Source organism: Eleginops maclovinus, chromosome 20 (assembly GCF_036324505.1).
Source record: "Eleginops maclovinus isolate JMC-PN-2008 ecotype Puerto Natales chromosome 20, JC_Emac_rtc_rv5, whole genome shotgun sequence".
Classification (NCBI taxonomy): domain Eukaryota; kingdom Metazoa; phylum Chordata; class Actinopteri; order Perciformes; family Eleginopidae; genus Eleginops; species Eleginops maclovinus.
The window spans coordinates 1,815,107-1,842,395 of NC_086368.1; the positions used below are offsets into that span (position 1 = coordinate 1,815,107).

The following is a 27,289-nucleotide window of genomic DNA, read 5'->3' on the forward strand; positions in this document are numbered from 1 at the left end:
TGGCAGCTTTTCCAGCTGAACTGCTGTCCGGCTTTTACAAAGCAGCAAATGCTGTTTCTGACCGAAGTAGACAGAGAGGTTTACAGTATACCTTTGAGGGTTACATACAGGACATCAAGGTAACAAAGAATAAGCATAATGCGATCAAAATAGAGGCAAAAGCTATAGATCACCATCAAAAAGTGAGTTGCCACATCAGCTGATGATCCAGACGGAGGCTGGGACAAATGATGTCAACGAGCAACACTGTTCCTGTAAAGCTGGGTGGGTCTATATTCACTATTACCGTCGTTATTATAAAGCAAAAGCACAAAGCACCTATAACATTGTATAGCCGTATATGCTAGCGTATCATAACCATAATAGGCAACGTTTAGCAGGCTAGCTGTAATTAACGAGGTGGTCTTTCGTTAGCTCCGCAGGGTTCTGCGCCCACATCATCGTGCTTATCCGTACCCTGGACCTCTGTAAGACACAAAACGCCAACATGTATGTTGGCCTAGAACAGTCCTCCACAAGTTTACCACAACAGTGGCATAAACCCAGAGGTGTCAAAGTAACACCACAGCCCGTGACGGCAATCGTTGTGGTCAAGACAGACAGACAAAGGACCCATCTTCTGCCAATACAACAACCAAATGTATAGATTGAAATCACAGAATACCGAATACTTTAACTTAACTGTAGGGTTAAGAGTCTTACTATGCTGCCCTTGCAGTGCGTTCCAGTCTTACAAAAGTAGACAGCTAGCTAACAACTTCATCTTGTATGAAGAAGTGGAATTCAATTCACAAGGCTTTCTTTTCTTGTTTCTTTACTGAAGTTCCAGCAAACATACAGGAGTTATTTCGTTTTTGTAAAACTGTAATCAAATAAACAAATAAAACGCACATGAGTTTAACAAGTCGATCGTGGTCTACCAGTAGATCGCGGGCTGAGTTCCAGTCGATTGCGAGAAAATGTTGTGTGTAAGCTATCCTCCTACTGTTGTGTAAAATAGGCCTAAATTAAAACTTCTTAAATAGGCACAATGAACTGCTGATCGCATTAAGCAGTGTGTAGATGTGTACAGCTATAGTAAGGTAGATCAGGCACAATCAAATAAAAAATCTCACGCGCTTCTTTCTATCTGTGCGCGCAGGGGATGGTTGCTAGGTTCTAACTAAGGACTCGTAAGGGCACGAGAACCTTGACTAGAGCGAGTGGATACTACCATGGCGACAGAAGCTAAAAAATCTAAAACTTATCATTTTCATTCAGAGTGGGAGGAGGATTATTTGTTCGTGTATTCCAATGCCAAGTCCATCTGTCTTATCTGCAATGCAAATGTGGCTTTACCAAAGAAAGGGAATTTGGAGCAGCATTTCAAGACGGTCCACAAGAGCTACGATACAAACTTCCCAGCTAAATCACCACTGCGCGCCCGAAAAGTCAAGGAATTGAAAAGTCAGCTAGCAGCACAACAGTCCTTTTTTACCAGGCCCAATACCACGAGTAATGCTGCAACCATAGCTTCTTATCGTGTCTGTCGTGTTCTTGCAAAAGGAAAGAAATCTTTCAAGGATGGTGGGATTGTGAAAGAAGTGTTCATGGAAGCCGCAGATGCGCTTTTTGCCGATCTTAAAAATCGAAAGGAGATTGTGTCTGCTATTCAGGATGTGCAGCTATCAAGAAATTCTGTTACATGGTGATGCGAGGGAATGGCAGAGGATGTTGAACTGCAATAGAGGAATGATATTGACACATGTGAGTGTTTTTCTCTGCAAGTCGATGAATCCACTGATGCTGTGGATGTGGCTCAGCTATGTGTGTTCATTAGAATGGTTTTTGACAATATGAGTATAAAAGAAGAGCTGCTGACCATTTTGCCTTTGAAAGGGCACACAAGAGGCACAGATATTTTGCAGGTTTTTATGGAATTCGTTAGTAAGAGCAAGTTGCCCCTCTTCAATTAAAGAATTTCTGAAACGTTCAAACCATGCTGAACATGCACAGCTAGAAGACAGTCAGTGGCTCTTGGATTTAGCCTTTCTTACTGATCTGACTGACAAGCTCAATAACTTGAATCTAGAGCTGCAGGGTAAGAACAAACACATCATCAACATGATCAGCTCCGTGAACACCTTTAAAAGGAAGTTACAGCTGCTATCAAGCAGGTTGCAACAGTGTGATCTGCGGAACTTTCCACACATGGACACAGAACTTAAGCATCAGGGCAAAGACTGTGCGGAGCTTGAGAGTGCACGTTATGATGATCAACTGCAAAGCATCTTGTCAGAATTTGACAGGCGCTTTACTGACTTTGCATCCATTGAGCCTGTTGTCAGTTTTCTCAGTTTTCCATTTGGGGAAAATATAGATGTGGATTGTATAACGTCCAAAGTGGTATCACTCTTCAACCTGGATAGCGGTGCTATTGAGAATGAGATCCTCACACTAAATAATGACATTGAGCTCAAATCAAGAGCTACACCTGACACAAATGTCCAATTCTGGAATCTAATGCAGAAAGAAGTACCCCAACCTCAGACAAACTGCAAAGAATTTCACCTATGAAAATCATTAAGTCAAAACACAGATCCACCATGACTGATGACCACCGTGCGGCCTGCTTACGGCTGGCACTCAGTTCCTACTGTCCGGACTATGAGAGACTAGTAGCTTCCTCCTCTCAGTGCCAGAAGTCCCACTAAGGTAGAGAACCACTTGTGCTTATTCTTTGCAGACGTACATTTACTTCAATAAATGTATTATTATTGTTAAAACTTGATCTTTGCGTCAGAACATTGTGTTATTATATAGGTGCACAATTAATTGTGGCTACGCTATGAATTTCGTTATGGCTTGGTAGATCTCGACACACTATCAACTTTAAAAGTAAATCTTGGTTCAAAAAAGGTTGGGCACCCCTGGCATAGAGCATGAGCAGTTGAGTTTCCCCTTAAGCCCCGCCCCCGATCTCCCGCTCTCTGCTCAGTAGAATGAATGGAGAGAGAAAATAAATCTGGATTCAGCTTTTAGCACATTTTACAACTTTAAGGACCTAATGATTTTAAAAAGGGCTATAAAAGGGTTCATACTGGGTAGTTTAGTTATAAAAATTATCCACCGATTCAAAGAGGTCTCTTTCCCAATGTAAGTCAATGGGAAAAAGTCTTTCTGGTCCGGGTGACGTCATGGACTGATACGGAAGTTGTAGTACCCGCTCTCAGCCCACTACAAATATGTTCTGAAAGTCCGGAGCACTTCCTGGGGGCTTGTTTATCACCCCCTAGGCATTTGGAGCATCTCTGATACAAAATACCAATTACACATACAGATGGAGAGAGACTATTTCTGACAGGAACAGGTCTTTGTAAATTCAGCCACATTAGATGCCAGAGGGTTGGATGTGTGGAATGGAGCTGGAGAGGGATGATGCCGGCCGAGGGAAGCACCAGTCAGCAGGTTAAAGTTGGCTTCAAATATAAAGCATATCTCTGGTGCAGCTGTGTGTGTGTGTGTGTGTGTGTGTGTGTGTGTGTGTGTGTGTGTGTGTGTGTGTGTGTGTGTGTGTGTGTGTGTGTGTGTGTGTGTGTGTGTGTGTGTGTGTGTGTGTGTGTGTGTGTGTGACTCATCACGGGCTGTGGTGTTATAGGAGTGTACATCTCAGTTAGCTCAGCCTCTAATCTAATGATATTCATTGATACACTGGAGTGTGGCCCCGTATTGCAGAGCAGAAAGTAATTAGTTACACTTTCAAACCCGAGCTAATCCTCTATGACGATGTACTGCGTATTGCTCCCAAAAACCTTGGTAGCTCAAGTCTGTCTGTGTGTGTGTGTGTGTGTGTGTGTGTGTGTGTGTGTGTGTGTGTGTGTGTGTGTTTTTAAGGATGTATCATCAGCATGTTGCTGCAAATCTTTGGATAAAATGTGTTTTCTGGAAAATCAGTGGAGACCTCAAACAAATCCTAGCAATAAAATACACTTTTGCACGAACATTCCTTAGGTTTAACTGATCAGAAAGGTGAACATATTTGAAAACAAAAACAACGAAACTACCCACAGGAACGTGAACTTCATCACCTCGGTGACTCTTACGATACTTTCACAGCTGAATAATCAATGACTACCAAGAAAATGCCAAGTGTCACCAATCTGCCATTCAGCGCTCTCAATTTATGTTCAGTTTGACCAAACAGCATGAGATTAGCCTGGACAGTTAAAAACTGCTTTAGAGTGACTTCTTATAATAACACTTTGACTGTCCGTTCCCTCTGTTGACGGACTGCAGGTGTTTAGAGATTGAGAGCAGTCGCCACTTGCACTTCAGAGAACATTTTTTGGGTAAGGATAATCAAAATATTGAGACGGAACAGTAAATGATATAATTCACTGTTCCCAACGGACCGGACTTTGTACTTCTGGCCACTGGATGTTATTGTTTTTAGCCTCAGATAGCATTAGCTAATATTGTATTGTATATATGAGTAGAGGGAGAAGGACGCGTGGAGTTACATACTAAACACACCGCCTCTACCTCTCACTCATTGATGCTGCAATAATACTATTACGTATTTAATAACCAATAAACCTCAGAAGGATTGTACAATAAAGTATAATAGGAGATGCTTCATGGCTTCGTCATAAGAGAGCGACAGAAAAAGATGACGAAGCAGAATACGCTGAGGACCCGCCCCGCCGACGTCAGCCAATGGAAGAAGACTAAATAAGAGACGGGGATATGCGCCCATATGCCGACAAGGGGCCAATAAGATCCGGCCCTCGCCGCCAACCAATGAGAGAAGACAAAACAGGAAGGACCAGAGAGTAGTATACGTCTTGTAAACTGAAGATCGTCCTCTTTTATCCATGCACCTACAGACAGATAACTGCTCTATGTGGATTGTGGACCAGTGAATTGGATAGGGAACCACAGATAGAAGATAGAATCGGAGGATGAAACCCTCTTTATTAGTCACATACTTGCACACAGCAACGCACACACAGTAAAATTTGACCTCTGCCTTTAACCCATCCTAGTATTAGGAGCAGTAGGCAGCGCCCGGGGAGCTGTGTTCCCTTCTACTACACTAATGCATTAATAAATATTGTTAAACTTAAATGAGAAGCTTCCTGGTCTACTTGAGACCAACTCTTGGTCTTCAAACAAAGAATATATGCCTGACATTTGTAAAATGATCAGCTTTTCAGAGGAAATTATCATAGTGAAGACATATTTACCCCATGAGAGGTAAATATGAGAAACAGCCTCTACATGTGGCAAATAAACTGTAGGTGTATTCTTGCCCTGAGGGATTGAACAGACAGATTTGTGATAAATATTCTCTCCTGGAATGCTCAGGTATTGTGTGCTATGCATTCACCAATGTCTCTTTAGACCCTTTCATGCAGCACAAGCAAACATCTCAGGCATACAGCCAGATGGAATGAATGATATACGAGACTGGCAGAGCTTTTGTCCAAGAACTTCTCCCCTGCTTTCCAAATAGACTTGTTTACAAAACTCTCCGAGTAACTGCTGGCAGAGCCGTCGCTGTACAGCAAACAATCACTAATCATTTGTCATGCCCACAGAGAGGGCTGAGTGAGCCTGCACTCTGAGGGACAAAGAGATTGTGTGTGTGTGTGTGTGTGTGTGTGTGTGTGTGCGCGCGTGCGTGCGTGCGTGCGTGCGTGCGTGTGTGTGTAGGGAAAGAGACACAATGAATGAATTCCATACAGTGCTGAGCTCTTCCCCCTACTGGTTTGTTGCGATATGTCCTTGAAGAAGGAAATGTAAAATAAATATGTTGGGTTTACCAAATTCATTTGTGTGGAACCTGTTGACAAAATGGAAATATGTTAAACTAATTAGCAAAAATTCATTGGATTAAAATAATGTTTCACTTAATTGAACTCAAATATATTTTTTTAAAACTGCAAAATATACATGTTGAAGGGACTAGCACTGAATATGCTGGCTGTAAATATATTACACAAGTTCATTTAACATAACTGATTATTTGGGTATGTTGTTCAACTTAATCTTCTTTTTTTGTGTAAAGAGCACCTTAGGTTATTGGATGTATGTGTTAATTATTTTTTTTTAATATATATATAATTAAGTTTTTGGGAGAAGGGTTGGGATTAAATAAGTGTTAACTTCTTCCCACTCCTTTTTGGATATGCAATCAGGTAGATCAATTGTTTATATATCATATTTAAGTTAATGATATTTTTTGTTTATCAATTTGATACTGCTTAAGTTTGTAGAGTATCATAATTTGCTTGTTTCATTATTATTATCATTTTGTATTATTGTTTTACACGTTTGAAATAAATCAAATCAAAATCAAAAACAAAATCAATGTTCCCATAATGTTTTTTAACCTAAAGACTGCTCTTAACTTTTTTGGGAAAATAAGTCTTGAAGGTGGACGATGTGTCCATGAAATGTAAAGCACCAGGTTTTAAAGATGGCATCATAACTGTGAAAATACACCTGTAACTGATAAATATCAAGACTAATCATGGTCCGGAATTTCCAAATTAGGGTTCTCATTTTAGAAATGTAATGAAGGAGTTATTTCAGACAGCCAAGAGCTTCGCCCTGTTTCACCACAATCATTTTCACCCAGTCCCTTGTTAGGCTTTTGCTTTTTATAGTAGCAATGCCAGCTTATGTGAAATAAATTATTTTTGGTCAGTGCATGGTCAACCTCCATTTTTCCCTGAAGTGTAAATCAGCCTGATAATGCAGACCGACCTATGGGCACATCACGGTCACCTTTGCAGAATACAGAAAAGGAAAAGGTGTTCTGAGGCCGTCATATAAACGGACATGTGAGGGCCACAAGTCTGTTATGTTTGAAATTGGGACAGGAGCTGTCACTCAGCCCAAACTGTGTGTTTCCTCTGTGTTTCATTGCCTCTACATGCTGTTTTTGTTGCTGTTCTGCTGTGTGTCTCTAACAGGAAGCACCCATCATCGTCAGCCCTGCATTAACCACAATGCCTTCCATTTCACCTCCTTCTTTGTTTAGTTTTTTTCTGCCATTACACATTGGGCTGAATGACACATTTGGAAGGGACTCTCAAATGTACATTAGGATTGAGAGGAAGAAAATGACCCAGTAGGTGAGTTTTTATGCATTTCAGGTCATTAAATGAGCGGCCTGAGAGCCACTCAGCCACCATTAACCAAGATGAGGGACCAACGGGACCACTTCCTGCCAGGAAGTAATGGGAGAAATGTGGAGTGCATGTTTAGGGTTGATGGTTTCAGATGTTCCATGTCTGGAAATTACTCCAAGGCCACACTCTGGACTGCAGCGCTGAATCCATTTATAATGCACTGCCTAGAAGTAATTTATGGCAAATGTGCTTCTCTGCTACCTTAAGTGGAACTTGACTTACATAATGTGCTATATTATACCATCAGGGTCAACGCATATAGAACACTCTCAGCATCAACTCTGAAACAGAAAGCAGGCGCATGGAAAAACACCGTCAAACAATCGGAATATTTAAAAGAGTCTTGAATCAAACGTTGCAGACACTAATGACACTAATTATTCCAACACATCAGAGTAGTATTCCTCACGGGGACACATCAGACATATCCGTTACTTATTTAAATGTTTCAGTTATTTTTATTTTTAATGATAAGAATTGGAGTTTGAGAGCTCCTTCTCACTAGCATATTTTTATTCTCAAAGTTTGTTCCAAAGTAACTCATAATGCTTTCAGCATTAATTATGTTTTATTTATATTTTAGCAGCCTGCAGAAAAAGAGGAAGTTGGAAAATTCTTTGTGTATAAGTGACAGTCATTCCCTGATCATTTTAAAATGTGTATATCGACAGAACTGTATATAAAACGTATTCTGAAATTGAGAGTCGTGCAGTGTTAGAAATATAAAATATGGTGTGTGTAAATCTTGACTAACTCATGTTCAATGTTTGTAGAGATTTATAAAAAAAAGTGTTGTTGCCCTTGTGGGGGGGGGGGGGGAGAAGGGGGGGTGGGTCTGTTGATGAGCCCAGCTGCAGCCTTGCATAGGGGAAGTATCTGAATGATTTTAACAAGTGTATGTCCCTGTCTTCACTGTTTGTCACAGGGTCCTGGAGGGGTGGATGGAATCCCATTATTTCTCTCATAGGGGGAAATAAGTAACAGTGTTAAATCAGAAAAGGGACAGTGCAAATAAAAGGCAAACAATAAGTAGGCCAATCAAATTAGAGTGGCAAGAAAATAAAATAAGTACAGCACCATGGTACAAATAAGTGTAGGATGTCACATAATAGGATCAAGTGAACTAAAATAATACTCAAAATAAAAGTACACAATTAGGTTTACAGTCAGTTTTGGTGTGTGTCTAACCGCAGTGCTGACAGTGTACTGGAGGGGGTGGGACATGCCCTCAGGATAATGGGGGTTGCAGCAGAGGGGGGGACCAGGTTGGGGGAGGGGCGCATGACTGATAGACTGATGAAATCTGTTTATAAAAAATGTCATTCAGCGTCTTTGGGTTCCCCTGGGGAGTGTGGTTCCTGGTACCCAGAGATGTTTGGTTCTCCATGTTGCTTCTGTCCTTTCACTTCCTGATCTTTCACCTCAGCTTGTCCTGGTTGCCATTCCCTTTGTCCTTGAAGAGCCTTTTCGTGCGGTCCAGTTGTATTGGGAAATGGGAGTATCCGAGTTCCGAGTCTGAATTTAAACTGCAACACCTGGTGTTGCTAACGATGGCTAACCGGAGGTGACTGCTAAAGCTGTAAACAACATCTATCCCGCAGACGTCCATCTTTTTCCGACTTGTGCTTCAGCATTCAACTCGGATGTGACGTCACTCCTAGTTCTGACCTCCGACTTCCAATGTAAATGGAGCGCAGCATTTATCTCAGGATGAATCCAGGGTTTCTGGTTTGGAAAAAACCTTCAGGGCCTCATCACACCATCTTTTCACAGTGTGTATGGGCACCGGCTGCAGACCAGAGGTTGATACACAGGCAGGTGAACCAGGTTGTGATCAGATCTGCCCAGGGGAGGAAGGGCTCATGAGCTGTACCCCTCCTTGGTGTTGGCATAAAGTAAGTCCTGGGTGTTATTGTCTCTAGTTCAACATAATGGGTGAATGTGGGCAGTGTTAGAAAGAGAGACATGATTGAAGTCTCAAATCAGAGGGTGGCCATTAAGGCTCTGCGTCTGCAGCCTGCTTATTGTTGAGCTGGTGACATCACATGCTACATCAAAAGCAGAGGGGGAAATGTACAGCTATTTGTAGAATTCCCTCTGCAAATAAATACAATGCATATTGCTGGTAGTTTAATGCTATAGACCCCCACCCCCATCATCCTGTCCGCCCATCGGACGAAACACCCCCGTTTTGAAAGTGCTGATTCTGTGACTGTAGCTTTAAATGAACTAGCTGCTGCTGGCCACGCCCCTTTTGAGCAGCTGCTGGCCACGCCTCTTTGGAGAAGCTGCTGGCCACGCCCCTTTGGAGCGTCATGATCTCTCGTCTGAAGAGTTTTAAACCGGGAGAAACTCAGCTAAACGCTGCCGTGATTAAATATTATGTTCCAAACCACATCCAGCATTATTTCTGAAACACTTCTCAGTGTTTAAGCTAGAACAGAGACATTATATGTATTATATATACTACAACTCTTAAGTCCCTCATGCAGACATCCTGCTGAACACACACACACCAGGGATGGAAATTAGCACTCGTCATATGCGGGTGGATTTGTATACTGGCGGGTATATTGTGTCATTTTACCAGTGGCGGTAATACTTTTCAGTCATATCCGACCGAATTCGCCTATCATACATGGGTCAGCTGCGCTTTCCACAACCATATGATCTGGTCAAATAGTGTGTTTCTAATAGGGTCGAAGCGGCGTGAGAATGACACTCCGACTCCTTATCCACAATTATTACTCCACGCTTAAATCAAAGTAGGCTAATCAAAGTGGAACTATTTGTTGCGGAGAGATAAAGAATGTTGCAGGAGGCTACCTAAACCTGCGGCCATCACAGCTGCTAGTTAAACCAAAAATGTGGCGTTACATCACTGGGGTGAAAAGACCCGCCGAAGAGAGTGTACAGGAGGGGTGGGGGACCTACCACCGAAAAAAAGGCTAAGCGCTTTTTTAATGAGAGATGGCGAACAACAGATCGCGACAGGCTGGTGTACGAGGAAATGAGCCAGACCATGTACTGCTCAGCCTGTGGTCAGTACGCATCGGACGCTCACAGGTCAAACAACTTCATCGTGGGGACAAAAAAAAACCTGAAATTGGAAGCCGTGTGCTGACTTCTCTAAACGTTTTCTCGCTGATGTTTTGGAGATCATCCTTTTCTATGAAGCATCTTGGATCTTGGATAGTTTGATGCACTGTCTAGCCTATATGGTTTGTATTTGTAATGGTTGCAAGTGGCTTGTGCTTGTGTTGTCTGCAACTGAAAGTGTTAACCTTTTCCTGAGGAAATAGGTACATTTATGAAGTTTAATGGCACAATGTTTCCCAGAATAAACATTACTTAACATGGCAGATACTTGTGTATTGTTTATCATATCATATGCAGTAAGAGTGTAACATTTGCAACTCAGTTCTTTGGTAGCACCTACTTATTGTAGAATCAATTCTGATGAAAAACTAGTTGGTAGGCCTACTGATTAGAAAAAAATAATGTACCCTATTATATTGTAAACATTAACGCATATATATTAGTATAAAAAGTGGCTGGTAAAAAAGTTGAGTGGCTGGTACATTTTAGAATACACCAACCACACTGGCCGGTTGGCAAAAAAGACACACACACACACACACACACACACACACAGAGGTGCTGCGGAGGGGATTCAGCCCGCGACTGCATATGGGGGAAGATAGGTTGGGACGTGTCACGTGGGCGGGACGTTGCCAGGAGTTCAATGTAAAGCCAGCCCACATTTCCCTTATTACGTCATAACCGAAGCAAATCTGGATCAGCTCATTTATACCCCCGTTTTTTAGAGATGTGGGTAAGGGGGAGAAGAGAGAGGGTTGTATTTTCTGACACTTTGTGAGTGTCCTTACACACCGGGGACACATATTTATGTATAAAAGACAGCAAAAAGTGAATTTTGCATAATAGGGGACCTTTAAAGATGCTTAGGTCAACTGTCAATATTTGACATCTGAAGTTTACCAGAACAGATAGGAGATTGTTGCATTCGCACCTTTAATGTTAAACATCTCACAGGAAGAGGTGTCACATTGACGGTAGCTTGAAGGCAGTTCAAAAATATAAAACAAGCTGGAAATATGTAGATGAAATGAATAAGAAGTCTGTTACTAAGAGAACCTGAGCATGCTGTTACTGGGTCTCTCCAACAGAACCATAATGGTATGTTCACAAATGCTGCTTTGAATGTGACGATTAGTGTTGTTCTTCACGAATAAATTACCATCACATCTTTGTTTTATTTATTCATGTTTGTTTTTTAAGCAACTTTTAATGGAACTTAAAACTGGATTTTTGTGAAGAATATACACTTTGGTGACCGGACATGATGCCACGCAGCGGAAATTTACAAACACATGACAAGTGAGGATAAAAAAATCTCAGCTAAATATAAGAATGTATTATGTCTTGACTGATCACATATACAAGGATGACAGGTGCTCCATGTTTAGGACCCATGGGGATATAGTGTGGACCTAGTGAGGGAAAAGGAAATAAGAGGGTGAGTGTAAAGCATATGGAGAGGAGGTAGATGTGAGTGATGGAGGGTCTGCAGGCCTGTGGTTAACTAGTCCTGAGCAGTCAGCGCTGCCCCTCCATGTGTGTGTTCTGTCACCTCACAGCACAGCGCCGAGTACACAGAGCAGTGAGGCATATATTCTACATGACACAACATTAAAGTGTCCCACAGCGCATAATAAGGGGATCATTAACATCTTTAATGATTAATTAGCTCATTCTTAATTAACACCTTATTGGATTGTGTTCTCAGATTCCATGGCACCACAACTTCTCTCAGCTGCGTTAATATGCAATAAACACAATACAGTCGTGTCAGCAAACATATGCAACCATATTTTATTTTGAAAGTTCATGGTTAAAACAGGAAGTAATGTTTGTGAATAAGGAAAATGCTGGTCACTGATTGGTTCAGGGGGTCGGGTGGAAGTTGGCAGAAAGTGAATGGATGGAGAGAGGGGCGTGAGAGTGGTGGCTTGACTGACAAAGTCGCGGCACCAAAGGGAATTAAAGTTAAGACTTTGTGGCAAATAAGTATGCAGTTAGTGTCCCAGGATTGTCGGCTCGACGGTCTTCATGTGGATTCTTTTCTGCACACCGTCTGCAAGGAACTGGATACCTTTCTACTCAAAGTTTGTCACAGAATTACCATCGTGTGTATATTATATTAGTGTTAGCATTCATTAATAAAGTGGATGTACTCTTAGCCATGTTATAGCTAACTCAGCTTGTGCTATTGGCTTCAGTTTGGAGTTGGGGCATGAACACCCTGAGGATCTTTAGCAGTTTTGCTGCAGGTGGGTGACACAGTGAGGAGTTTTGGACAATACGAGAGAGCACGTGGTCGCTGGACACCTTCCTGCCGCCGTTGATCGCCATCTGAGACTGAGGGATCGGTACAGTTGCAGTTTGGAGTTGCAGATGTTCAGGTATCGCTTTGGTTTTATTGCTCATTGGAGTGAAGAGGACAAATAGTGTTGACTTTGAACGCTCTCAAGCATCACATCAGGCCTGCAACGTGAGGGGTTTTATTTCATGTTATTTGCCGGCTTGTGTGTGTGTGTGTGTGTGTGTGTGTGTGTGTGTGTGTGTGTGTGTGTGCTGAATGAGTGTGGGCCCACTGAGTTAAGTGTGAAATTGATACAAAGGTGACCTGAACTATTTTGGTATTATAATAATTTCCAGTTAAAGGGATTATTAATCTGACATTATTGAAGGCACATTCTGACTGTATATTAATGTTGTTTGTTCATAAGTACACAGTAAATAATTGAGATCTCTATTTCTTAAACTGATTTCAGTGTGAAATTTGGTGATTTCTGTTAATAGAGGTATTTAAGCTAATGTGTGTAAGGTAAGTGACAAGTGAAGTTACATTATTTAAAGGTGCTTAAAGGGACTCAACATAACACAAAGGGTATATTGGTAACATATAAACAGGATAACGAAAGAGAAATAAGACAACATTACCTTATGTATTCTTTAATGTACATTTGATTTATAGAGTTAACGAACACAGGGCCCTTCCCTGATTAAACTAGGGAATAACTGGGCTACACTTGTAAAGTCTTGAGTTGTGTAGCAGTCATTTTCAAAGGAGAGCTAATTTTAATACAACAGGCTTTTGGAACATTGACTGGATGACACATTAAACATAAGACACACACATTTTGCGAATGTGTGGAATAGACTGAGGCAGTGATGAACATACTGGATTAGGAACTGGAGTTTTGGGCGTTTTGATACAAGGTCTTTCCTATGGAATAGCTCCAGTAGCGCATTAGGGAACGCTTAATCCCAACTTCAGAAAAAAAGTGCTTCAGTGGTTTTTGAAAAACGTTTCAAGAATGTTGACATTAATCACCACTGTAGTTGTATAGACTGATATCAGCTCTTTGCTTTGATTAAGTTTGCACTGTTTCCTATTTGCTCGGACTGGAAGATGCTCACCCTCAGACTGCCGCTCAATCTGACAGCTGTTCAGCAAGGAGGACAAACTTTGGGAGACAATGTGACCACCAATGTAATATCCATACAGGGATGTCACCGGCGCTCTCATGAAAAGTTAAAAAATGTTCAACAAGAAGAGGTGGTGGAAGAAGTTCTAGGATTTGTTACACAAGAAAAAGCAGCAAGACTTACTTTCAAAAGTACTTTCTTACTTCTTCTTCCATTCCTGCATTCAGAAGTAAAGTAAAAGTACAAAAGTATCAGCATCAAAAGTTAAAGTACTTGGTAGTTAATGCATAATGGCCAATTGTAAATTTGTATACATAAATTGAGTTTCTATTATGATTACTGACACAACTGGTACATGTAGAACTAATTTGAATAATTTGATATACTAGTGCTGGATATCTTAACCTATACATTAAAGTCAAGGTTTACTGAATTATTGATTGATATCTAATTGTAGCTATTAATTTTAACCTAAAAGTACATAGTAACAAAAGCTGTCAAATAAATGTAGTGGAGTAAAAAGTACAATATTGCCTTTAAGATGTAATAGAGTAGGAAGTAGAAAAAACTGAGAAAACTAAAAGTAAAAGTTCCTCAAAATTGAACTTTAGTAGAGTACTTCAATAAATTATGTGTCAGCATCCTACACTGAATCCTAAAAAAGACTTGGGCAGCAGTTTTTCTCTAGGCAGTCACATACAGTAACATAATATATCCTCATTTGGAACATTTGGAAAAAGAAAATGCTATATGGCTACAGCAGGATCCAGGATGTGAATCACAACAGTCTGTCCTCAACCCCTCCCATCCCAAAGAGGCACTTCTCTCTGCAGTCCACCAGAGTCAGCCGCTCCTCTTCCTGCCTCTGATGTTTATCGAGATAAACAACTACAAAACACCCCAGCCACCCCATGTCTTTTTTTATTTTGATACATTATATGTCCCATTGAAAATCTAATAACAAATGATAGCTCATTTCCTCCAGCCGCTTTATTTCTAGGCTCTGCTATAGTGCATGTTGGCACACAGTCACTCTGCCATGTCTTTCCCGGACACGTGAACAGCACAAAGGGAATGTAGTGTTAGTTTTTAAGCTATTATGACAAGTCAGAAATAGCCGCTGTCAAAAGGCGAGCTGTGTCATGTTGAATGTCACTGTTGTCGACTTTCTGTAGAAATCCTACTCTTCAATTTCCCACACAATCCCAGGAAAGGAGAAAAAAAAGAGCAAACATGATTTTACTATATATGACAAAGTCATACGTTTTTGATATTTATTTTTATGCTTAGCCATGAGTGAAACAGCAGCGAGCACACAGAGTGAGAGAGATGAATGGTGGGAGCGGAATATTTCTTCAAAAAGCTTCCCCTGCTGTCCTTCTGGCACATGTTTGAGATTTCATTACTTGGCTTTTAAACAATAGGTGTTTACATTGAATACAACAAATCTCAAGCTAACGTTTTATTCGGGGGGGGGGGGGGGGGGCTTATCATGGGAGCGCAGCTTCTAAAGTCAGCAGAGGGATTTGATATACTCAGTGCTACAGCAGGTGCATGAGGGGAAAGAGTGATTTGTTGGGCTGCCCTGCAGTATCCAAAGACATAGGTCTACTCCTTTTACTTTTAGTGTAACCTGTTATATAATATACTGTACAGCAGGGGTTTCAAACATACGGCCCCCCCTGAGGATCCAATCCTGCCCGCGGGATGACTATGCAAGGGGTAAAAACCACAGAGAAAACATTAACTGGAATTTTCACAACTTTTATGTATTTTGAATGTATACATTCACATGGCAGGGGATCACTTAACCTTCTTCCTTAATAGTTCCCTCTTTAGTTTGGAGTACTACACAGATGTGGAAATGAATGTGAATTTCTTTTAGCTCGACAAATTGTTATGATCGTAAATGAAAATGCTATATTATTCAGTTCCACATTATATTTGTTGTGATCTGTAAGTTGTTCTTTATTGCACTGAACAAAGGGAACCGGCTGGAGTTATGGTTATTTATAGGTTATTATGCTGTGATTTTACGGGTCCGGCCCACTTGAGATTAAATGTGGCTGTATGACAGCCCTGATATGCAGGCTGAGGATATTAAGGGAGTGTAGCACAACTGCTCACTTGGAAGGAACATTTTCATTTTATTATTTTACGCAAAAATAAAAAATTCCCATATGAATGAATGTGAAAAGAGAGGACTGCTGTACTGACTGTGAGCGTACCCATTTCTAGGCGTGACAATAAATGTGTGCCTCTGTTTGTGACTGCTCTGTGAAGTGGATGATAAATGTCTTCACACTTGAACAAAATGAAAACTTGGGAAACAAGCAGAGCTCTGCAAGCCACACTGTGACTGCCCGAGGAGGAGTACACCGCAGCCAACAACGTTACTAACTAACTAAGCCAGGTGAATGACGCTGTAATGATTTTAAGATCATCATATCAACATTATTACCATTATATAAAGACAAACATTAACATTGTGATTCTGAAACAGTGTGTGTCGGTCAGTTCATCAGCTCAATGCTAAAGCTAGTAATGTAATGTAAAAGTAGTAATGAAGGTGCTGGAAGATGAAACTGAGCTGATCCTTATGGTCTCAGGGTAAATACTTGCTCATTAGAATGACTTGGTATTGATACATATAAGCAGGTCAAAATCTCACTTTACAGCAGTGGTGAACCGTCAGGGCCTTCAAGGTATTCAGAAAAGACCCTGGAACCCTCAGATAAAACAAAAAATAAATACAATATATTACATAAACTGCAAAGTTTAATAAAATGTAAATAAAATCAATAAATGAGAATCATATCTGTGTGGTTGATCTGTAATATTTCAGTGTTACGTTGGTTTGTTTGTCTTTCTCAGTCCATGCACTACACATTTGGTGGTTTTGTGTTAGAAAAAAATGCAACTACTCAGATATTTTTCTGGGTCTCTGGGAGGAATATCCTTCAACCAGGTATTCTATATCCTCGATAGAATGCCCTGGCCATTAAACTGAATGAGAGCATACGTTTGGATTGACAATTTGATCAACCAATCATATATTGATTGGTAGCCAATGGGCGTATTCTACAGAAAGTCCAGTTGTGATAGATACGGTTGACCACTGCTCAGAAGAAGCTTGTTTATAAAGTAAAAGATGAATCACTCTGTCACAACACTAAAACCAACATCTGTAGTCCATCTTAGAGAGTGCTACCACTTCACTTCTTTTATCATGTCATTTTACTGGAAGCATTCTTTAAGTGTTATCCATATCATCAGTAACTGTAGCTCAACGACCAATGAGGTCCAGTTAGAGAAAATGTCCTCATCAAAGGTCCGGAACATCAAAATGTCTAACTGGCGTTATGAAGGAGTGTGATATACATTAGCTGTGACCTAGTAGATATTTGTAATGTTCCACTCAGGCTGCATTTAAAATGAAATAGAGAAAACAAATAAAATAGCTTTTGAAAATGTGTCTAATTTTAGAAAGATTAAATAAAGAGCAGCAGCAGCTTGAGTTTCCCTTCCTCTTTGTTAACGTTTCACATCTTAACAGTTTCAGCCAATTATATAAGATATCAGTCCGAACACATCATAACAATGGAACAGCTTTAAGGATTTTAAATCAGGGCTGAAATGGTGTCAGGACCATTCTCATACACATGTGAAGGTGCTCATTGCTGCTCCACTCACCTCCTTCTCTCTATGTCTGCCGCTAACCTGTCTCTCCCCCCACTCTTCTGTCTCTGTATCCCGCTAACCCGTCTCTCCCCTCACTCATCTCTCCGCATTCTCTCTCAGTCTCCCGTTAACTCGTCTCTCCCCTCACTCTTCTCTCCACCTTCTCTCTGTGTATCCCGCTAAAAAAAAATGAAAATCCCTTATTAATGTATTGATTATAGGTCCGGGTCCATATAGGGCGGCGTCAGGGTCCGGACCCAGACCGTGGTCCGCCTGTTAGTGAACTATGCTGTAGATGATCAACGTTTTTACCTTTGAACCAGAATATTTAGTATTTGGATCAAGCAGCTGGGGAGTATAAATTTGGCCAGATTAAGAAGGGTTAGACATGTTACCTAAGCTACTCAATCAGTCAAATGCTTATTTAATCAATATTTAAGTAAATGTAGGTATTCAATCTGCTTCTAAGCTGAACCATGCCAATAAAATACAAAGGTGGTGAACTGAGGAGCAAAACTAAAAACACTTAAAGGGGTTTACTTTATAATTATGTTTCCCTGATTACACAGACTTGCATGCATGGAGTTATTGTTTGACCTTGAAACATGTTTGCTGGCTGTTTGACCTCCGAGCAGATGCACCAGACTACAATACTGCTGCAGTGACTCGAGAGTCTTCCAGAGATAACCTGGTCTGCTATCTTTGAGCCGCAAACTCAAACTCTGCCAGCTAACGTGACAACGCACAAAGGAGAAGTCATCCACCACCAAAGGAACTGGTAGCCTCGCTAACACAGCAGCTAACGACTCGTACAACTTTATGGAATCACGTAAACCAGGCAAAGCGTAGTGTAGAAGTACATAGCACCATAAGGAGAACATGGGATTGGTCACTTGTGTGTTAGTCCATTTTATTGGCTAATATCCATACTGCTGCTTCTGCCCAACAGTGTGTGTACCCCTGGTTCCTCCAGTGATTCACACTTTAAACACTTTTAAAACATTTTATTCCTCGCTTTATTATCATTGACTGCTGACTTCTAGCTACTATCCCCGTCTGGTAGGGGCCACAAGTGAGCGCTACGGTCTGTTGGACAGCTTGTCAGCTAGCAGCCACCGAAAATGGGACACACACTGCTCTGCAGCAAAGCAGTGAGGCAGACACAAAGTCACCAGAGGGAGAAACAGCTTTGTCAGTTACATATCAAAACTATAATGTAATAATCGGTAGTTTCACAGCTGCAGCGAAACTAGTTAGCTACGCTAGCGTCTTTTATCAGTGAGGCCCAGTGGCTCCTCCGCACATGTCCGCCGCTACGCAGATATACAGACACAGGAAGCAGAGGAACACAGAAACAATAATTCAGAAGGTGTACAGAACTGGTTGTGCTTCTTGTCAATTTCTGAGTTGCACATGAGTGAATTATGCCAACTTCTACAATGCAAAACTGAAAAATCCCCAACCTTTAGCAGCCATTGATATGGTAATTGTTGGTTTAGATATTGAACTAATAATTTAAAGATAAACGTTGAAATTAAATATAATTTACACTTATATACAAATATTTTAAATGTCTACTTGTTGTCTTGTTTGTGTGCTACTTCTATGGCGACCTTTAGAGCCTTGAAAGGCACCTTTATAAATAAAATGTATTATTATTATTGCTATGTGGAAAGAGGGACACACTCAAAGGCCTGAGACCCTGGTATGTAAATCAGATCATCTGTCAGACGCCTGATGGTGTAGGTGGCTTGATTTAAATAATTTGCAACTGATTCCATTTAAACTCCATCCAACAACTATATAGTCCCCTCCAGATGCTGCACACCTGCTTCCTGTTACTCACGACCCTGAGCAGCAGAAGCTGACCTTTTAATGACATTCAATGGTAGCAATCATTAAAGCAATATATCAAGAGACTAATATGTTTTATCGTTGCTGCTTTATAGTGTTGACTCGTGAAGAAACTCAGATGAATTGTTGTTTCCTTTGTCTGATACTGAACCCCCCCTTCCCAGGGACATCTGTCAAATAGGACATGGTAAATGTGCTGTTTAGGGTGAGTATATATGCAAAAACACACCTTGGGATTAGGTTCTGAACACATCTTAACTCCAATAGTAAAACGGTTTTAGACTCTCAAACTCTTTCCCACATGTTTACCAACGAGATCCCAATACTATCTGTTGGTAGGATAAACATCTATCTAAAAATATGCATGGATAACGTTGACCTCTTCATAGTTTTACAAATCACACAGTAAGCCCAGGTAATACCAATGCTGTGCAAACACGGTATTTATACGTGCCAATTCTGAAGGATTGTGTAGCTGCTCAGCATGGTGATCCTTACATTTCAGTCATCTCTGCAGATAATCGTTTGGATTTGAATTGGACAACAGAAGAGAAAGAAAGACACTGTTTATTCCATGCAAATGCACTGCGGGAAGCAGGTGTAGCGGAAAATTCTTAAAGGTCTCCTATTATGCTCTTTTATGGCATATATTATAGGTCTCATATATATAAAAAAACATGTCTCTGACGTGTTTTGCTCAAAATATCAAACAGATCATGCATTTTAGCATGTCCGCTATCCCTCTGTTTCAGCCGCGTTTTCCTAAGTGCTGATTCTGTGACTGTCGCTTTAAATTTGAGCTGAGCTGAAGCTGGCCACGCCCCTTTGGAGCGTGATGATCCCTCCTCTGAAGACAGAAGTTTCTAAAGGAGAAACTCAGCTAAACGCTGCCGTGAATAAACGCCATATTATGTTCCAAACCACATCCAGCATTATTTCTGAACCACTTCTCAGTGTTACTACTACAACAGAGACATTATGTGTATTATATATACAACAACTCTAAGTCCCTCCTGCAGACATCCTGCTGAATAAGGAGACACACAGAGATGCTGCGGAGGGGATTCAGCTCGCGACTGTATATGGGGGACGATAGGTTGGGACGTGTCACGTGGGCGGGGCATTGCCAGGAGTTCAATGTAAAGACGGCCCACATTTCGGTGATGATGTCATATTGGCAGCAAATCTGGATCAACTCGTTTGTACCCCCGTTTTTAGAGATGTGGGTAAGGAGGAGAAGAGAGAGGGTTGTATTTTCTGACACTTTGTGAGTCTCCTTACACACCGGGGACACATATTTATGTATAAAGGACATCAAAAAGTGCATTTTGCATAATAGGGGACCTTTAAATCATCTGAGGTCTCCAAATAACAGTAGTGAGTCTTGGTTTAATATGATTTTAAGATGGAAAAAACAGGTAAAAATATCATACGCTAACTGTGCATGCTGTTGTTGGGAGGCACAAACAACTAGCAGCGCATGTGTTTTCTCATGTGTGTCTATTGTGTCACTCTGTCCCCAGAGGGCCAATAGCAGGCACAGACTCCGTTTAGGTAAGATGGGGGGGGGCCCATGCAGATAATGAGCAGATGGCATGGGAACACACGCATGCCCCCTGCCATCCATCTGGACAGTTCTGCAGGTGAAGTGAAACACGTTCACTCCCCCCCAAAAAAAACAGTGGCGGACATCAAAGTGGTAAACAGCATGGCTGCTCATGAAAGAGAAACACAGCCGTGCGATTTAAGACCTGGTCAATAGAGGCTGCATCTGTGTGTTGATCATCCAAAGCACTACACAGTATTAGAAAGAGGACACACACACACACACACACACACACACACACACACACACACACACACACACACACACACACACACACACACACACACACACACACACACACACACACACACACACACACACACACACACACACACACACACACACACACACACACACAGAAGACACTCATTGAAAGGTCTACTGTATGGAGACACATGGCCTTGTTAAATAAACTGAAGCATAAACATGCAATGGAGCTTTAACAATGCAACGCAGTCATGGCTTATCTCTGGAAGGAAGACAAATACACAATATCTAAAATATACTTGAGAACATTTTCCAAACATGTTTTAAAAAGTGAAAAGAAGAACAGTTATATGAATATTTTCTACTTCCAGTATGTCAATATTATAAAGGCAGAAGGTAACTAATCCTCTCTAATCCTGGGACTGTTCTGCACACCTACATTTGAAACCGGCATCAGGAAAATGTCAGGCTAAAGCAAATCATCAAATAGGACAGAATAATATTATACTTTCATGGGGGATGACATGCAAAGGTGTTTCTACATCTATTCTCTTAAACATCCTACCTATGGTAGTTTTTCCGAAGCCGAACTGACCTAGCTAACTGCAGGATGCACCAGAGTTCAGTACGGGCTTTCTGCAGGGAGCATGGATGCACATAATGTTTTTTCCCTTTTCCTTCTGAAATTGCATGAAGGATTAATGTTGACTGCTTATTACGTGATGTTACTTTTTCAGATGTCGGAAGCCTCTTTGTATCAATTCTGATAGATCTGATTGGTTCCCAGGTCCCTCTGCTGAATAATGAGTTTGCATGTTCTGCTCGTTTCCAAGGTGTTTTATCCAGAGCAGCCAATTAATGAAATGGTGTCTGGCAGTTACCCATCTCTGCCTGAACGCAGTGGCCCCGCCTCTCCACCAATGTCAGATGGGATCCTGGCTAAGGGCTAGAATGGTTAGATGTTACCAAACGAGATCTCAAAGCCATGCCACCATTAAAAAATCATCATGTAAAGCATGTGAAATCCCATGTTGAACTCAGATCTAATGTGTGATCAGATCAAGTGCAGAAAGCAAATACTACACCTCTGCTGCCACTGCCATTCCTCATATTCCTCATTATGTTTACCAGAAGAACTTTCCCACCCCACTACCTTCAAACACCATTCCTCCCTCCCTCCCCCATGGCACCAGTAGCTAAGGGCTTCTTGTTGTCCATTTGTGGGTAAATGCTAGGTGGAGAATACGCATGAATATCACGGAAAAACAGGGTTAAACATTTCCACAACTTAAATTCTAGGAAATTCTGGTCCAAATTAATTTTAGAAACACTTCAAATTTAAAGAAAAAATAAGATTTATCTTTCATTTAGTCATTTCAGAAGTGAAGTTCACATTCTAGTTTGATTAGTTGTATGTTCTGATTTGATGTGTTGGAAAAATGGTCTTGCACTAATTGTAGAGATAGACACAGTTAATGAAGTGACGTCCCCAGTTTTGTTCAAATGAAATATCCTGATAAAATGATAACAAACACTGACCTAATATTATTGATAACATATCTAAACATCCTAAGACTGGTTCAGACATTAATGTTCCCATCTGCATGAATTGTATGATAATTCTCCAATTTAAATACATCCCATCATTACTATGAATTACGTTTGACTGATACCATCATTATTGATATTTTATTTTATCATCTTACATTTTATATAGAAGCTGCCGGAGTGTGAAACACATAGAAAATAAGAAACGTTCAATATTACACTCTGCGTCCCAGTCAATCAACCTTTAAATATAACACTTTGGGCCCCCAAGAGCTGTAATTTCATGATGGCCTACACTGAAGGCTTTTTGGGCAGCCATGAACAGGTTTTTCCCTCACATGCAGTTAATTGATATTTTGGTGAACCACCATCTGGACCAAAGCAGGAGCCAGGCACATTAAAGGTGTGTCGCTAACAATCACGCTCTACAGTTTTGGTGTGAAGAGTAGCCGCTATTTATGCTAGCATGACCCAGATGCTGGCCCAGGTCAGCCACCTCCTGTACTCTTATCTAGGAAATTTTACATTTTGAAAATAAATAAGGATGAATACAAGATTGTGACCTTGAAACAAAAAAAACAAAACCTCTTATTTGCTTCAGAGCAAAGCGGAGCCAAGACGACACATTGTAACGTATTTGGCAAACCCTGTAATTTCAGAACAAAGCAGGGCCAATCAGTGTCAGCCTTGCTTATCATTTGTTCAGAGCACCTTGCAGTCAACAATAAAATGAATGTTGTTTCTGCAGAGGGGTAAAACCTTGAAGTGAGTGTCCTGATGGAAATAATATTTGTGTAGTTCTGATCAGGACACAGAGTTTACTGGAGAGGAAGAGCAGAATATTGTGACAGTTAGCTATTCACCACAGCTATACGTCGTGTCTGTGCTTGCTTTTAATAGATTAAAGGTTAATCAGGTCTGTTTAAGCTAATGATATTAGACTGAAGACACTAAATGATTCAGTACTACACATGATCCAACATGTGCTTCACATACCGACGGGACACGCTGTCTTGTAACTCCGGATCCGGGTGGTTCTAATCAAGCTTGAAATATTAAAATGTGCTTAAAGTGTAACTTGCATATTCCGATTCATTATCGACAAGCTATCTGTCATTTATACTGTTCTTTATTAGACATTTAGATTCCTCCGGAGACGACTGTGAAGAGGACGTGACGGGATCGGAGTCATTGTTCGCCTAAACAACAGATCATTGTGTTGGTGCGACAAATACACAACTACTGACCTTCTGATTGTACAATACAGAAGCAGAGAGCTATATTGAAGACCACATCACATATGCTGCTGTTCAGTCATTTAGCTTACATGCCTTTGAAAATGAAATATTCATACTTTAATTCGCTCACTTTAAAAATAAATGATTCAAACTGCTGACACATTTCTCTGCATATTCACAATGTGATCTCAGGGCAGTTCTGGAATGTGCACTATGGTTGACTCGTACCACGAGTGTCACACATAACTGCTGATATAAAATAAAAATACCTTCTCTGATGGATTTAATTACCACGTCTATGACTATGTCCAACACACAAAACAAGAAACATAACCACATATATATAATATAACTATACAACCCATTTAATCTATTGATTTGTGAACACCAACACTTCCAATGTTCTTCCAATCTTTATTCTTCAACTGCTTCTTTCGGTTCTTCTGTTCATTTTAAGGCTTCCAATAACTTCATTCTCTCAGCTATAAAACACATTTAAATATCTAAATATTCAGCCTTTTCAGGACATGATGGGTAACTTTTCATATTCTTTTTTAATGGGAGGAACCTTCAAATCTTCTTTTACCTTCACCATGTTCAAAGTGCTAATCCTTGAGCATACTTTCAGCTAGAGACTTCATTCAAATTGTTATTTTAAAATGGTCACAAGAAATTCAGCTATTAAACTTGCATTCAGATTGTTGATATCTTTTACGGTTTTTGACTTTTCACAGTTTAAGTTTTGACACCTTTTCAGGCTGGTTTAGACTTTATAATGCGTGTCAATGGGACGGACTCTTCAGGGCTACAGGGCGTGATGTCATCACTGTAGCTGGCTAAACGTGTCCTAACGTGTTTGAACCACTAGGTGGTGTGGGATAAACAACTGCCAAGCTGGTAAAGTTTCTTTTTTGTTTTTCACACATTCCTTTACATCGTAATTTACATAAAGGTATTTTGTTAGGCCTATTATGCATATTCAAATGAAGAGGTAGGGTTCTTGTAGCAGAGTGTGTTGTTGCCTGGCAACGTAATTCTGTTGATAGTAAACAACATGGACAGAAAAATGTCTGACATTATACAATAAAACAAATAAACAAAAACAAATATAATTGTGACTTATTGTTGAGTAAATAACAAAAGAATAACGATATAAAAATATAAATTCCAGTATTCTGAGCCTCTTCCTCACTGATGGACAAAAAGTCAGACATTATACAATAAAAAGAAAGAATGAAATAATTGTGGCTTGATATTGAGTAAGACGAAAGTTGATAAAACACAAAGCTTTCGAGACCCGAATCTCCCCCTGACAGAAAGAGGTGGTGCAGGCACGAAAGATACTACCAATAGTAACACATTGTTTTGAAATCGTTCTGTGACGGTGTGCAGGATTTGTTTGTCTTTTAGGCTTTCTTTCCCCACTCTTTATACAGCTACAAGCCCTACGATTGCAACATCATGAAAGCTTTATCAACCCCAGTTCCATAAATGATCTCCTCAAGACTCCAGTGGTGTGATGAGGCATTAAACCGTGACCCCCACTGCACACTGCTTCCTGTATGTGCCCTGAATGTATACATGTACACCAAAAGGGAAGCCCTGACACTAGTGTTTATTTGTCAAAGAGTTTATACATCCTTTATCTTCATAGTAAACCGTATATTTTTTTTGTCACTCTGTTTATTTCTATTTTATCTTTAGATGTTTATATTTTAGAATTGTTTATTTCTACTTTTTAATTTTTAATTATGTGCAATGGCTTGCCTTGTTTTGTTTTATGCTGCTGCTGCAAAAAATCCAGTTTGGGATTAATAAAGTACTTATCTTATTTTATGCTGAATGGCGGCCTATAATCATTATCCATAAAAGAAAAAAGGGACAATTTTACTATAGGAAATTGGGAAAAAAGCGTATAAAAAAGCACCATGTGAATGGTCATGGAGGTGGGGGGGGGGTGATATTGTGTGAGAGTACACCATGGACCGGTTGCACAGGACCATCACACACACACATTCACTGCTAGCTGCAGCTTTTAAATATTTTTCAAGTGACCTGACCTGTACTGTGTGTGAATGAAGCACAGATCTGAGTCACAGATACTGAGAGAACACGCTAACTCCACACAGAACAGAACAGCTGCTGGATTTGAACCCAAGACCGACCTGCTAAGAGGCTGCAGAGCCAGGAATTAAGCCACTGTGCCGTAACCAAGGGTTGTGTTTAATTATCAGAGCATGATGACTATAATCAAAAAGCTGTCATTTACTCTGTACCCCACAGGGAGGCATTTCTGAGATCATGACAGAAGAATATTCCAAATAAATGAAGCATTTCATTTGAGAGTTTTAGGAAAGAAAGGATTGCATTAACAATTTGGTTGACGCCTTCTGAATTTGTGTGTATATTATTTTAAAATAGTAATACAAATAAAAGCTAAATGAATTAACATATAATTTAAAATGATCCTAAATATCTTTTTATTATCTGGTTACACATCAATCGATTCACCAAATGTCACTTTTAAAAACTTGTCTCATTGTTGTTTATTTTCAATTATTACATGCTTTAGTTGAATACTCGATTCTGATTGGTCAATTCAGAACATGTGACACGTTGTTAATCCAGTGGTGCAGACCGTTGTCAAGGACTATATTGATTCCTTATCATTGCTAAGGAGGATAAAGAAAGAGGAAGGAAAAGATGTTTAAAGACGTAGCGCTGGACGTCAGATATATCACCAGAAGAATACAGACAGGAAGCAAACATTCTAACAGGAACACGTTATGGGCTCTGCAGGGGTTAAGGGCTTGTTAGTGGACCAGAAACTGTGAACAGACTTGAACATTTACAGAAAACCTCGACCAGTGCTGCAGTAAAGTTGTTGTTGTCGCCATTCCAGCCGTTGGTGCGCCGTGGAACAGAGTTTTTTTTTTTCTTAGCGGAAGAAATGCGATCATTTTTGAGTGAATAAAATAAATTCAATTCATTTTGGGAGTCGAGTCGTTAGTTTGTTTAGTATCTGCCCGTGTAATAAGCAACATATATGGGGGTCAATATGGGGGAAAAAAACCCCAACAGGCTGATCAGGGATCTTGATCTTACTTCTCAAACCTTATATCATAGATCATTGTTGTCAAATGTCTGATCATATAAATAATCATATATTTAACAGGAGTGCTGCAATGAAGATTAATTCACTACAGCAACCCTTTCCACGAGCTGGAGACTTCTTAAGAATTACATTCTTGATTCAACACATACAGTGGTATGCAAAAGTTTGGGCACCCCTTAGGAAAACCACTGCATCAGTTTGTCACTTGCTGAGCTTTTGAAGCAGCAACTTCATTTTAACATTTCAAGGTTTCAAGGTTTCAAGGTTTTATTGGTCATATGCACAGCAGATACAGCGTATATGTTGGCAATGAAAATCTTATGTCGCATGCTCCTCCAACAACTCA

At 40.4% G+C, this 27,289-nt stretch overlaps 1 protein-coding gene across 2 annotated transcripts in view; it reads right to left on the bottom strand.

Annotated features, from left to right (window-relative positions):
* fhit (fragile histidine triad diadenosine triphosphatase) overlaps positions 1-27,289 on the bottom strand; it is a 330,004-nt gene that overhangs the window by 256,538 nt on the left and 46,177 nt on the right. Inside the window, exon 4 of one of the 2 annotated variants that reach the window (XM_063911525.1) lies at positions 13,878-13,911. The exons of the other annotated variant lie outside the window; for it this stretch is intronic. The gene's annotated coding sequence lies outside the window, so the exon portion shown is untranslated. The remainder of the gene's footprint in view (positions 1-13,877; positions 13,912-27,289) is intronic. 2 annotated transcript variants of the gene reach the window in all.